General features: G+C 40.9%; 1 protein-coding gene across 5 annotated transcripts in view; it reads left to right on the top strand.

Moving 5' to 3' along the window:
- The window catches only part of FBRS (fibrosin), a 274,396-nt gene that overhangs the window by 144,838 nt on the left and 117,116 nt on the right, over window positions 1-12,442 (top strand). The gene's annotated exons all lie outside the window — the stretch shown is intronic.

Raw genomic sequence — 12,442 nt, 5'->3', positions numbered from 1 at the left:
TTCCACCTTCATCTTTCCAGCATACCCAACCTCCTTTCCCCCACCCTCCACAGGGTGAAGAGATCAGCAGCAGCATCACAGCCAGATTCAGCAGGGGAAGATAAAGTTTGCATCCCATCAGGCCCAGAACAGCAGGAGCTGGCAATGTCTCACTCTGATCTGGGTGAAGGAGGAAACAGCCTCTCACTGGGCCAGAAAGAAGAGAAAAAGAAGTGAGAGTAGCCTCCCATCAGGCCCAATGTAAGAGAAGTCAACCATCTCCCACCCAGGCTGATAAGGAGGCAGCCATCTGCTGGCCCTGCGACATACCACCCAGGACCTCGCAACACACCAGTGTGTCCCGACACGCCTGTTGAGAACCACTGGACTCTAGACTGTTGTAATTCTTTGTATATTGGTTTGCCAGTGTCTACTACCTGAGCTTTACAAATAATCCAGAATGCTGCAGCCATAATCTTGGCAGGCACGCACATGCTTGACCACATTACTCCAGTTCTTGCTTCATTACACTGGCTCCCAATCAAATGGCGATTGCTATATAAGCTTACAATGCTTACCCATACTTTATTGTATGAAGATATTACTACTTGGCTAAAGCGGTGCTACATGTTTATAAACTTACATGTGCGCTACGCATGGCTAAAAAAAGATTTGTTGCAACTTCCATCTGCAGGACTCGCCCATCTCGATCTCACCAGAGAGAGGGTTTTTTTCCATTACAGGCTCTGTACTCTAGAATTCTCTACAGGATAGTTTGTGATCACTGCCCTGGTCCAAATCTTTTAAAAGGCTCTGAAAACGTATTTGTTTTCATGCGCAATCAATGAAGCTTTAACTATGTAATAAATACAGGCTAGAATGTTGTAGTTTCAGGAACAACGCATTGTAAAAACTTGAATAGTGATGCAATAATTGTCACAAACAATGTAATTTAATGAATATGCAGGCATATATGATATTTATCTGTCAGTTATGTGATTAATGTTATTAATCTGTTTTAATTTATGAATGTTTAATCCCTGTAGCCCCACCTCAAATGTTTGCTATGAGTGCAGGTTAGAAATTCTTGAACCTAACCTCAAGAGAGGAGTGTAGAGTGTATAAAGGTTCGGTTTTGGAACCAATTCTGTCCCATATCTTCATGAGCAGCGCAGCATTGTTAGAGGAGTTATAAGGAAAACTGCCTTTTTGCGGACAATATTAAGATTTGAAACAGAGTGAACACACCTGAAGGAGTAGAGAATGAAAAGTGATTTAAGAAAGCCTGAAGGACTGCAGGGTTTTGAACACCTGACCTTTGGGCCGATACAGTAAGGACGCATAAGAAACAGTGCGGCAGTGCCGGGCGCACATCTTGGTTCACAAGCTGCTCGATTCAGTATTCAAATTGGACGCAAATCCAAGCTGCGTCCAAAGCACGTCAATGAAGCGGTAGGCGTTCGCAATCCATTTTACTGTATAGAGCGGTATGCAGCGCTTATACAGTATCCAGGGTGCGCTGGTACCTGTCATTTCAAATGTCATTCCACCAGGTTAGTGGATGGTTCTTTTCTACAGACCCTGCTGCCTTGAGCGCCCGGCCGGACGTCCAAGCGCTCAAGGCAGTGGGGCCTACAGGCGGGAAGGTCCATGAACAGACTCCGCGACCTTGGACGTCCGAGGTTGCGGCTTCCGTTCATGGACCTTCCCGCCTGTAGGCCCCGCTGCCTTGAGCGTCCGGCCGGACGTCCAAGCCGCGATCTTGGACATCCGGCCGGGCGCTCAAGGCAGCACGGCCTCCGATCATGGACGCCCGGATACAGGCACGAAGGTCCATGAACGGACGCCGCGACCTTGGACGTCCGAGGCCGCGGCTTCCATTCATGGACGTTCCTGTCTCTTTCCGGACGTCCATGACTGAAATACCCCACTGCCTGTACGAAAAATAGCGCCAGAGCAATAATATGCATGTTGTCCATGGCGCTGTCCGGTACGAAGCTGACTGAACACCACACTAACGCCAGGGTCAGGGTAGTCGGTAAATATGCAGGTTAAAGACGCGGCAAATAAGTTGGTTAAAAAAGCGATAATCTGGGCGCACGCTACTGTATCAGAGGGAATAGCTAAATCGATCATTAACATTTCATATACATGCAGCGGGCGGAGACGGATACGCGTCCATTTTGGCAAGCGGTAAGGAAGCGTAAAACCAGATACTGAATCGCGGGTTCGCCTTACCCGTCCAAATTGTGCGTCCAAAGCGGGTTAGAAACAGGGAAACCGCGGCTGCGCTTTATTGTATCGGCCCGCTTGTGTGGTGTGGATTGGGAGTCCTGCCAAGAGAGCCATGCTGGCTCATGAGGAATTGGAGAAGCAAGGGGTTAGTAGCTTCCCAGGTACTGTGGGCAGGGCTAAGCCCAGCCACATTACCATTGTCTGTGAGTACATACATCTGTGCTTAAATACTAGCCTCAAGGAACTGACGTTGCTGGCACAAATTCTCTTGAGAATTTGCTGCGAGTTTTGGATTAAAGTAGCTCCAGAAGGATTGTTAGCTGGTCTGGGTCTCTCTCTGCTACTGGGTAAGGGAAACTGTACCTTTTACTACTTTGTGAGTGTTCCCCAACCTGCAGCCATAAATCAGGAAGTATTTCTTTGTTTTTGCCTTGGTTTCCAGCAGTAAAGAATCCTTGTGAGCATTGTTACGTGGGCTTTTCTATCTTTTTATTTTCTTCCCTGACAGATTGTGCCAACCCACTTTTTTGAGACACCTAAAGCTTAGAATTTTCTTTTTTGATTTTGTTAGATATCCACAGTTTAGAGAAGCATTTTTCAGTTAGAGCTTGGTTAAGCCAGGATTTCTTTTGCCTTTTTGAGTCTTTTTTTTTTTTTTGGCTGTGAGCAGACAGCCTGCTTGTGATAGAGAGGGAACCATTCCCTCAGTTTTAGACTTGGAAATTGCAACATGTAGGGCTCTGGCACAGAGTCTTGCTGAATTTACCCTAGGGAAAAATAGTCTCCTGCGTCCTAACTATGGCAGCACCTGAGGATACCATTAAAGAACAGCACCAATAAATACTTTTTAACCAAACAAATACAGGCACACCAGGGGCAGTATTCAGAGCTTGCCAAGACCTGGTAACAGATGAAAATCCAGTGGGAGCACTGAGAGGAGAGGATCATCTTGCTGGCGGCTGAAAGGAATCAGTAAGTTTTGCTTGGGAAATTCTTTAAAAGTATTGGGGAGAAGTAAACTATTGGGGTATATTATTTAGTAAGTTAGTGTGTTTATTTTTAAATAGTCTATAAGGTAGCTAATCAACAGAAGTTAGTGTGTTTATTTTTAAATAGTAAGGTGGAAGAGGGATGGCACTATATATTAAAGAGGGCATTGAGTCAAACAGGATAAAAGTTCTGCAGGAAACAAAATGCAATATTGAATCATTATGGATAGAAATTCCAGGTGAAAAGGGGAATAAAATAGCAGTGGCCAGAATGAACAGACAGACAAAATGCTAAAAGAAATTAGGAAAGCTAACAAAATCAGCAGCACGATAATAATGGTTGATTTCAATTACCCCAGTATTGACTGGGTGAATTTCACATCAGGACATGCTAGATAAATGATTGTTTCATGGAGCAGCTTGGTCATGAACCAGTAAGAGGGGAAACTATTTTAGACTTAATCCTTAGTGGAACACTAATCCAGAATACAAATACTTTTGTCCTATTTCCTCTCTTCCATTTCTAGCTAAGATTATTAAATCAGTCCTTTTGAAACAACTTACCACTATTAGATGAACACACTTTACTTGATCAATATCAATTCAGATTTAGACCTAACTCTACAGTACTGAAATGATACTGCTGTCTAGCACTGACATTATTCACCTTGGCTTTGATCAAGGCACTTCATATGTATTATTCTTCTTAGACTTATCAGTTGCTTTTGATACCAACAACCAGGAGATCTTACTTTCCAGACTTTCCAATATTGGCATATCTGGAACAGTGTACTCATGGTTCAGCTCTTATCTATCAAACTGAATACAACAGGTACATATAAATCATATTACCTCTTCCCAGTTCCCTTCAAATACTGGAATCCTTCAGGGCTTCTCTTTGTCTGCTGCTCTATTCAGTATGGAGTCTATTTTAAAAGGAGCACGTGTGCATGTTATAAAATCCGATGGCCGCAAGCACATGCGCACCGGATTTTAAAATCCATGTGCGCGGGGGGGGGGGGGATTTTGTAACCTACGTGCGATGACGCAATCGGGCCTCCTCCAGTTTCCTCCCAGTCCGCTCCAATTAAGGAGTGGACTGGGAGGGAACTTCCCTGCCTAACCTTCCTTCCCTTTCCCCTTTCCCCTCTCCCCTCTCCCCTCTCCCCTCTGACTCCTAACCCCTACCTAGCTACCCCAAACCACTTACTGCTGCTCTGGAGCAGAAGTATTTTCCGTGTTCTGGCCAGCCTCTGTCCTGCTCCTCCCCTCCCAGACCATGCCCACCCCTTTCTCAGGGCCTGGCACATCTGTGCGTAACTCCTGATTTTTATGCGCACAGCCCTTTGAAAATTAACTTGTATATATCTCACCCCCCCAACAGTCAACTTCTTTCAACCCTAGGGTGTAATTTATCATCTCTATGCTGACGATATCTAGTTCTATTTTCCTACATGACATGATTGGAAATCTATAGCACAATTTATCACCATATGCTTTTCCTCTATTAGAACATGACTTCTTCACCATAAACTCAATAAACAGAAATACTGATTCTAGGATGCCCTTACTTTGAGAATATTCCTGAAGCTTTCACCTTTGACAATACAATGATCAGAGTTTCCAAAAATATCTGTAATCTCGGTATTATATTAGATACCAAATTAGATATGCAAAATCATATAAAATCTGTTGTAAAATCTTCATTTTGCAAACTGTTTATTAAAACACATCAAACATTTAATTGATACATCTGCATTCCGACTGTTCTTCAGTCATTGATAATGACAAGTATTGACTACTGTAACTCTCTTTATGAAGGAATCCCTCAATCCACAACACAACCACTTAAATTAGTCCAAAATGCAGTAGCCTGATTATTATCCAATACAAAATTATATGAACATATTTCTCCGATCCTTTTTAATCTATATTAGTTACCTGTCAAATGGCGTGTACGATACAAAATCCGATCTATTTTACACAATCTCATCTATAACAAAAATGTTTGGCTGTCTGCCAGCTTACATCTATATACCCCTTCCCAAAACATGAGATTCAGAAATGAATTTCTTTTGCTAATTTCTTCTCCCAAAACCACCAGATTATTAGCGACGCGTGAACATGCGTTTTCCATAGCAGGACCTATTCTATGGAACTCCACACCTCAAACCCTTAGATCCATAAGCAACACGAAGGAATTTAAGAAAGCCCTAAAGCATTTATTTAGACAAGCTTTTGCAAACTTATGCAAATCTTAATGATCCAGCCCCACATTCTGTTCTCTTTCCTTTATTTTAATCTAATATGTTAAGTGTTTATTTGTATTTTACAATTCTTTTATTGTTGTCTTTTTACATTTCATTTTTTGGCTTTGATTTTGTTAATATTTAATTATGAATGTACTATTGTAACCCTCCCCGAACTTTGGTGGGCACAGGTGGTAAATTCTTTTAAATAAATAACACAGGATTTAATGCAAGAGGTAACAGTGTTGGAGCCACTTGCCAATAGTGATCACAACCTGATTAAATTTGACTTAACTAGAGGGAAGACACTAAAGAAATGCTGCGACAGCATTTAACTTTCAGAAGGGTGACTATGATAAAATGAGGAAAATGGTTAGGAAAAATGTATAGGAGCAGCTGCAAAAGAGTTACTTTCAGGCATAGACATTATTTAAAAATACCATCTTGGAAGCCCAGACCAGGTGGATGGAAGGCTAAATGACTACTGGCATGATGAAAAGGTGAGATGAGAGAGGCTATAATGGCTAAAAACATTTTTCAAGAAATGGAAAAGAGATCTGAATGAAGGAAACGGCATAAGCGCTGGCAAGTTAGATGCAAAGCATTGATAAGGAAGGCAAAGAGAATTTGAAAATAAGGTTGCCATGGAAGCAAAGACTCATAATTAAAACTTTTCAGGTACATTCGAAATAATAAAAAGCCAGCGAGGGAGTCAGTTGGACCATTAGATGATCAAGGAGTAAAAGGGGCATTAAGGGTTGATAAAGCAATAGCAGAGAGACTATATGAATTCTTTGCTTCGGTCTTCACTGAGGAAGAGGTAAGAGAGATACCCATGCCAGAAATGATATAGTAGGCAAATTGACAAACTAAAGAGTAGCAAATCACCTGGACCAGATGGTATACATACCAGAGTGTTGAAAGGACTGAAAAATGAAATTGCAGACCTGCTATTAGTAATTTGAAAACTGTCATTTAAATTGTCTATGGTCCCTGAAGACTGGAGGTTTGCCACTGTAACGCCAATTTTTAAAAAGGGATCAAGGTGTGATCCAGGAAATTACAGACCAGAGAATCTGATATCTGTGCCAGGCAAAATGGTAGAAACTATCATAAAGAACAAAATTGCTGAACATATAGATAGGCTTAGTTTATTGGGATAAAGCCAAATGGATTTTGCCAAGGGAAGTCTAGCCTCACCAATCTGCTACATTTTTTGAGGGCATAAATAAATGTTTATAATGGTGAGCCAGTTAAAATAGTGTATCTGAATTTCCAGAAAGCATTTGACAAAATCCCTCATGATCGACGACTTAAGAAATTAAAAAGTCAGGGGAGGGAGGAGCCAAGATGGTCGACAGCTAGACGACAGCCGTGATCGTTCCTTCTTGCTGTGGAGAGCCCGATCAGGCCGATGAGAATTGCGACCTGGCAGAGCCTTACATTTTTGAAAATTGTGAAAAATTTCCTGGATGGGTCGAAAGAGAAAGCCAAGGATGGCGTCTATCCTTGCAACTCCTCCAGGGTTTCTTCTATCGGGCCCGATGGACGCTCACGTCAGCAGCAGCCCTATACCGGGGAACCAGCCGCTGGAGAGAGGGGGAGGGGAATTTGAGCTCCCCTCTCTCCAAGGCTCATTGTCGCCCTTGAGCCCGGTACGAGGAACGCCTCCTGGAAATCCGGCAGCTGCAAGAACACCCCTAACAGCTGCTGAGATGCCAACGAACCGGCGTGTTCCGCTGACAAGCTCGGCGGGGAGCAGCAGGGCGTCTGAGGCGATTGCAGCCATCCATGCCCTGCAGACTGCCCAGTATTTACCACAGTCCAGGGCTAGCTAGGAAGAAGAGGCATGCATGATAACATATATTCTCAGAAAGGAGCTCTTACACACTGGTGTCTCTTGTTGCTGCACTGTGCTATGAGCCAGGTGTTGGTCTGGATCTGAGCATCAGGCAATGGTGACTTTTCTGTGGCACACCTGAACAGGTCTGAAGGCATACCGGTTAGTAAACATTGTGCTAGCTGGCAGTGTGTTGTCCTGGTTACTTGGCAAATGCTGATTAATCATTGGGAGGCTTTATGATGTCAGACTTCTTTTATGGCATCATGACAGTCAATTTGGTTTTTATTATATAGGATGTGATCACAGCTAAATTTTGAAAAGGGGAACATTTTCTCCTTTGTCAGTCAAAAATGGGCAGTGTCATCTAGCAGCACATCTCCCACAGTGTTGAAAACTTGGAAAAGATCTTTCAGGCATACATGAAATTTCCCATGCAGCTGCTGCCTCACAGAGCCTCTTTGGTATATTTTTGTCTGACCACAATCTGCCTTTTCCTTAGTGAGATTGGGCCTCTTAAATTAATATTTTCTCCCTTTAAAGGATTGGGTTTTTTTTTTTTTTGTCATGGCTGCTCAATCCTGAGACTTCCCTCAGACACAGAAGCATCAGAGAGTTTCTTCCATCAGTCAAGAAGAAGTCTAGTGACTTCAAGTATTGCCTCTTCTGCAACCTCCAGATATCCATCTCAAGGTTTGCTTGCAGTGTTTAGGCAAGTGCATGATGATGATGTGTGGTGTAGTGTTAAAGTAGCTAAGGTTGGAGCCTTGATGATTGCCAGTACTACTCAAAAGTTTAAAAATTGTGCTAATTCAACCCCTTTTTGTTTGTTGTTTGTGCTGCAATGTCTGTTCAGGATCACCCCTCTCCCTCCTGTTTCCTGCAGAGCAGAAGGTATGAGGAGAAGGCTGAAATATGGGGCAGAGTGGCTGTTGTCTGCTCTAGGCTCACCCCCCTTCCCTGCAGGCTGCCTGGAAGGAGGGGCTGGAGCAAGGTCTGCTACTCTGCCTCTTAAGTCTGGAAAAAAGTGGTAGAACTCTGTTTCAAGCAGTTCCCCCACAAAGTAAGCCCTCATTATTTGAGATTAACATGTTGGAAAATTGTATTAATATACACATTGTATAAACAGACTACATTGTTAGGCTAGCCTTGACCGTCTGGCTTTGTGTTTTCTGTGTAATGCATCTTGTCAGTGGTGGAAGAGGGGATGGAGATTTTCTCTGTTTTGCCCTGTGAATGGTGAGGGGGGGGGGGGGTGAGACATCTTTGTAGGGAAAATCTTAGCTGATATGTATGAGGATCCAAATTTTTTTTTTTATCAAAATGAGTGTAAGCTTGAGCTTTTTGTATTGGCCTGATTTTTAACCTTGTCTAAGGACATGTTTTGTAGGCAGAACTATTGTTCAGTTTTTAATATTATATTTTTGATATGGCTGGTAATTTGTGTACTATTGCTGCAGCTAGTCCACTTTTCTGTTCACTGATTTGAATGACCCAGTGACCAGGACAACAGTATATAAATGCATTAAAAGTAAATGTTAAATTTAATTATCTTTACATCACTACCATTTGGAGTTGTCAGTTATGGTACATTTAATTAAAATGCTCATCATGTTGGATTTTCATGTGCCTTCCTTTTTCTTAAAATGCACTTTATTTCAAATATTAATGCCAGTTTTAATGCTTGTATCATTTGAATAATAGTTCCTATTATAATTCTGCTCCACTTTGATCTACTATTTCCAGTTAAGCAAACTCTGGTGTTACATCTTATAAAGCCACACATGAACAATTTCCTTAATTTAAGGAGCACTCTACCAGAGCCCTTGCATCATTTGCAAAGAAAGCTGAAAACTCAAAAGGGGTAGATCTGAAAAGCGATACTTTGACCTGCACACAGATAAAAATGACTCCAGACAGCCTTTATCTGATAAGTAGGTTGTGGGTACTTATAAAAAATAGAAATACAAATCTTTAAAATGTCTGTATGCAAATACCAGAAATATGAAAAATAAGATTGGAGAGTTAGAATGCATGAGAAGGTATAGACATAATATGCATCTTGGAGACCTGTTGATAGGAAGATAACCAATGAGACATTGTGATACCAGGGTACAAATTATATCAACATGACAGGGCAGTTAAAATTGATAGAAGGGTGGCACTATATGTTAAGAATGACATAGAATCAAGCAGGATAAAAGTTTTGAGAAAACAAATTGCATTGGAATCCTCATAGATAGACATTGTAAGAGTAAAAGGTAAGAGTATAGTAGTGGGGATATAGTATCACCCACCTAGCCAGGATGACGAAGCAGACTGCAAAATGCTAACAGAGATTAGACTGGCTAATAAAATGGGCAACACAATAAAATGGGAGACTTCATTACCCAAGTATTGATTGGATAAATATCACATCAGGACACGCAAGGGGGGTAAATTTCCTAGATGCTATCAATAAGTGCTTCATGAAGCAATTGGTTATAGAACAAATGAGAGGGAAAATAATATTAGATATAGTTTTCAGTGGCATGCAGGACCTGGTGCAAGACACAAAAGGTGGTGGATCCTCTTGGCAACAGTGATCATAATTTAATATAAATAGACAATCACTGGAGGACGAATACTAAGGAAAATGACTGTAGTACCATTTAACTTTAAGAAATGAGATTATGATAAAATGACGAAATTTGTTAGTACGGAACAATCCGAAAGGTTAAACATATATAGGAGATGTGGATGCTATTTAAAATTACCATCCTTGAGGCCCAGATAAAATGTAATCCATGCATTAAAAAACGTTGAAGGAAAAACAAATGACTTACAGCGTGTTTTATAATGAGCTGAAAGAGGTAATTAAAGCTAAAAGGGCATCATTCAAAAAATGGAAAGCAGAGCCAAATGAGGAAAATAGGGAAGAGCATAGACAGTGGCAAGTTAAGATGTAAAAACGTAATTCAGGAGGCTGAGTGAATGTTAAAAGAAGCTTGCCATAGAGGTAAAAACAAATAATAAAAAGCTTTTCAAATACATTCAAAATTAAAAAAAAAAAACTATGAAGGAGTCAGTCAGGCCGCTAGATGATCAAAGGGGGTAAAAGGTGTGAGCAGGAAGAACAAGGAAATAGCTGGAAAACTTAATGAATTCTTTGCCTCGGTCTTTACAGAGGAGGGTGTTGGAATCATACCCACACTGGGAAAACATTTTTATGGTGATGACTCTGAGAGACTAGTTGGAATCATTGTGAAACTGGAGGACATAACTCAGATTGACAGACTAAAGATTAACAAATCACTTGGACTGAAAGGTATTCATCCCAGAGTTCTGAAGGAACTAAAAAATGAAATTGCAGACCTTTTTCTCATGATTTGCAATCTGTCATTTAAAACAGCCATGGTACCAGAAGACTGAGGGTGGCCAATATTGCATCAGTTTTTAAAAAGGGCTCTAGGAGTGATCTTAGAAACTACAGACCGGTGAGCCTGACTTTGGTGTCAGGTAAAATGATCAAAACTAATCTTAAAAACAAAATTACTGTTCACATAAATAGATATGGTTTAATGGGGGAGAGTCAACATAGTTTTTGCAAAGGGAAGTTTTGCCTTACCAGTTTAGTAGAATTTTTGAGGGTTTAAATAAACATGCAGAAAAAAAGGGTGAGCTGGTTGATATAGTATATTTGGATTTTCAGAAGGCATTTCACAAAGTCCCTCATGAGACTTTGTCAGGTAATTGGAAGGTCATGGGATTGGAGGGAGTGGGATTGGTAACTGGATAAAAGATAGGAAACAATGGGTAGGAATTAAATGGTCAGATTTTCAAATATAGTTAGTGCTGTACCCCAGGGATCTGCATTGGGACATGTTATTTAGCATATTCCTAAATGATTTGGAGAAAGAAATAATGAATGAAGTAACTACATTTGCAAATGAGACAATTGTTTTGAGTCGTTAAAATGGCAACAGATTATAAAGAACTGCAGTAGGACCTTGTGAGACTAGGAAACTGGTCTTTTAAATGGCAGATGCAATATATTGTAGACAAGTGCAAAATAGTGCATGTAGGGAAAATAATCCCAACTACAAGTATACAATGTTCGGTTCCATGTTAGGAGTCACCACCCAGGGAAAGGATTTTGAAGTCCTTGAGGATAATACTTTTAATCTTTGGCTCAGTGTGTGGCCGTGGTCAAAAAAGGCAAATAGAATGTTAGGAATTATTTGGAAAAGAATAGAAATCAAAACTCAGAATATCATCATGCTCTTGTATAGATGCATGGTGATTACATCTTGAGTATTGTGTGTAATTCTGGTCACCCCATCTCAAAAAAGACAACAGACATGGAAAAGGTACAGAGAAAGGTGTCAAAAATAATAAAGGAGTTGGAAAATCACCCTTATGTTGAAAGGTTAAACAAAATGGGGTTCTTCACCTTGGAAAAGATTATGATTGAAATTTATAAAATAATTAGTGGGGTGGAACAGGTAAATAAGGAACGGTTATTTACCCTTTCAAACAACATTAGGACTAGGGGACACTATGAAACTAGCAACTGGCGAATTTAAAACAAATCGCAGGAAATATATTTTCACTCTGCAAACAGTCAGGCTATGGAATCTGTTGCCGGAGGACGTGGTCAAGGCAACTAACATAGTAGGGTTCAAAAGAAGATTGGACAAGTTCCTGAAGGAAAAATCCATAAACAGTTATTAGCCAGGTAGACATCGGAAAGCCAATGCTTATCCTTGGGAGTGAACTATAAGAAATAGATCAACTATTGGGGATCTGATGGGTACTTGGCACCTGCACTGGCCACTGTTGGAGACAGAGTGCTGGGCTCGATGGACCTTGTTCTGACCAAGCATGGCACTTTTTATGTTCTTATGTTCTATGTACTCAAAACACTACAAAATTAATAAGTGAGTATTGAAAGATGTATCATTTGGAAAGAGAGTAATTCAAGCTTAAATGGTTTCCCTCCTAACAGACTACCTCTGTGGTATGATTCTATCTGTAGTCCATACTGGGGGAAGAACAAAGTAGAATGGGAATTTTGGCTTATGTACTTCAATTCCTATTCTGGTTGTTCTCTTACTAGCCTGGACCAACGTGGTTCTGATTTGCCAGTATTCTCAGGACACCGTATAAGA

This window comes from Rhinatrema bivittatum, chromosome 6, assembly GCF_901001135.1.
Source record: "Rhinatrema bivittatum chromosome 6, aRhiBiv1.1, whole genome shotgun sequence".
Taxonomy (NCBI): domain Eukaryota; kingdom Metazoa; phylum Chordata; class Amphibia; order Gymnophiona; family Rhinatrematidae; genus Rhinatrema; species Rhinatrema bivittatum.
The sequence above is the reverse complement of the archived record's forward strand: the minus strand, read 5'-3'. Positions and strand labels throughout refer to the sequence as shown.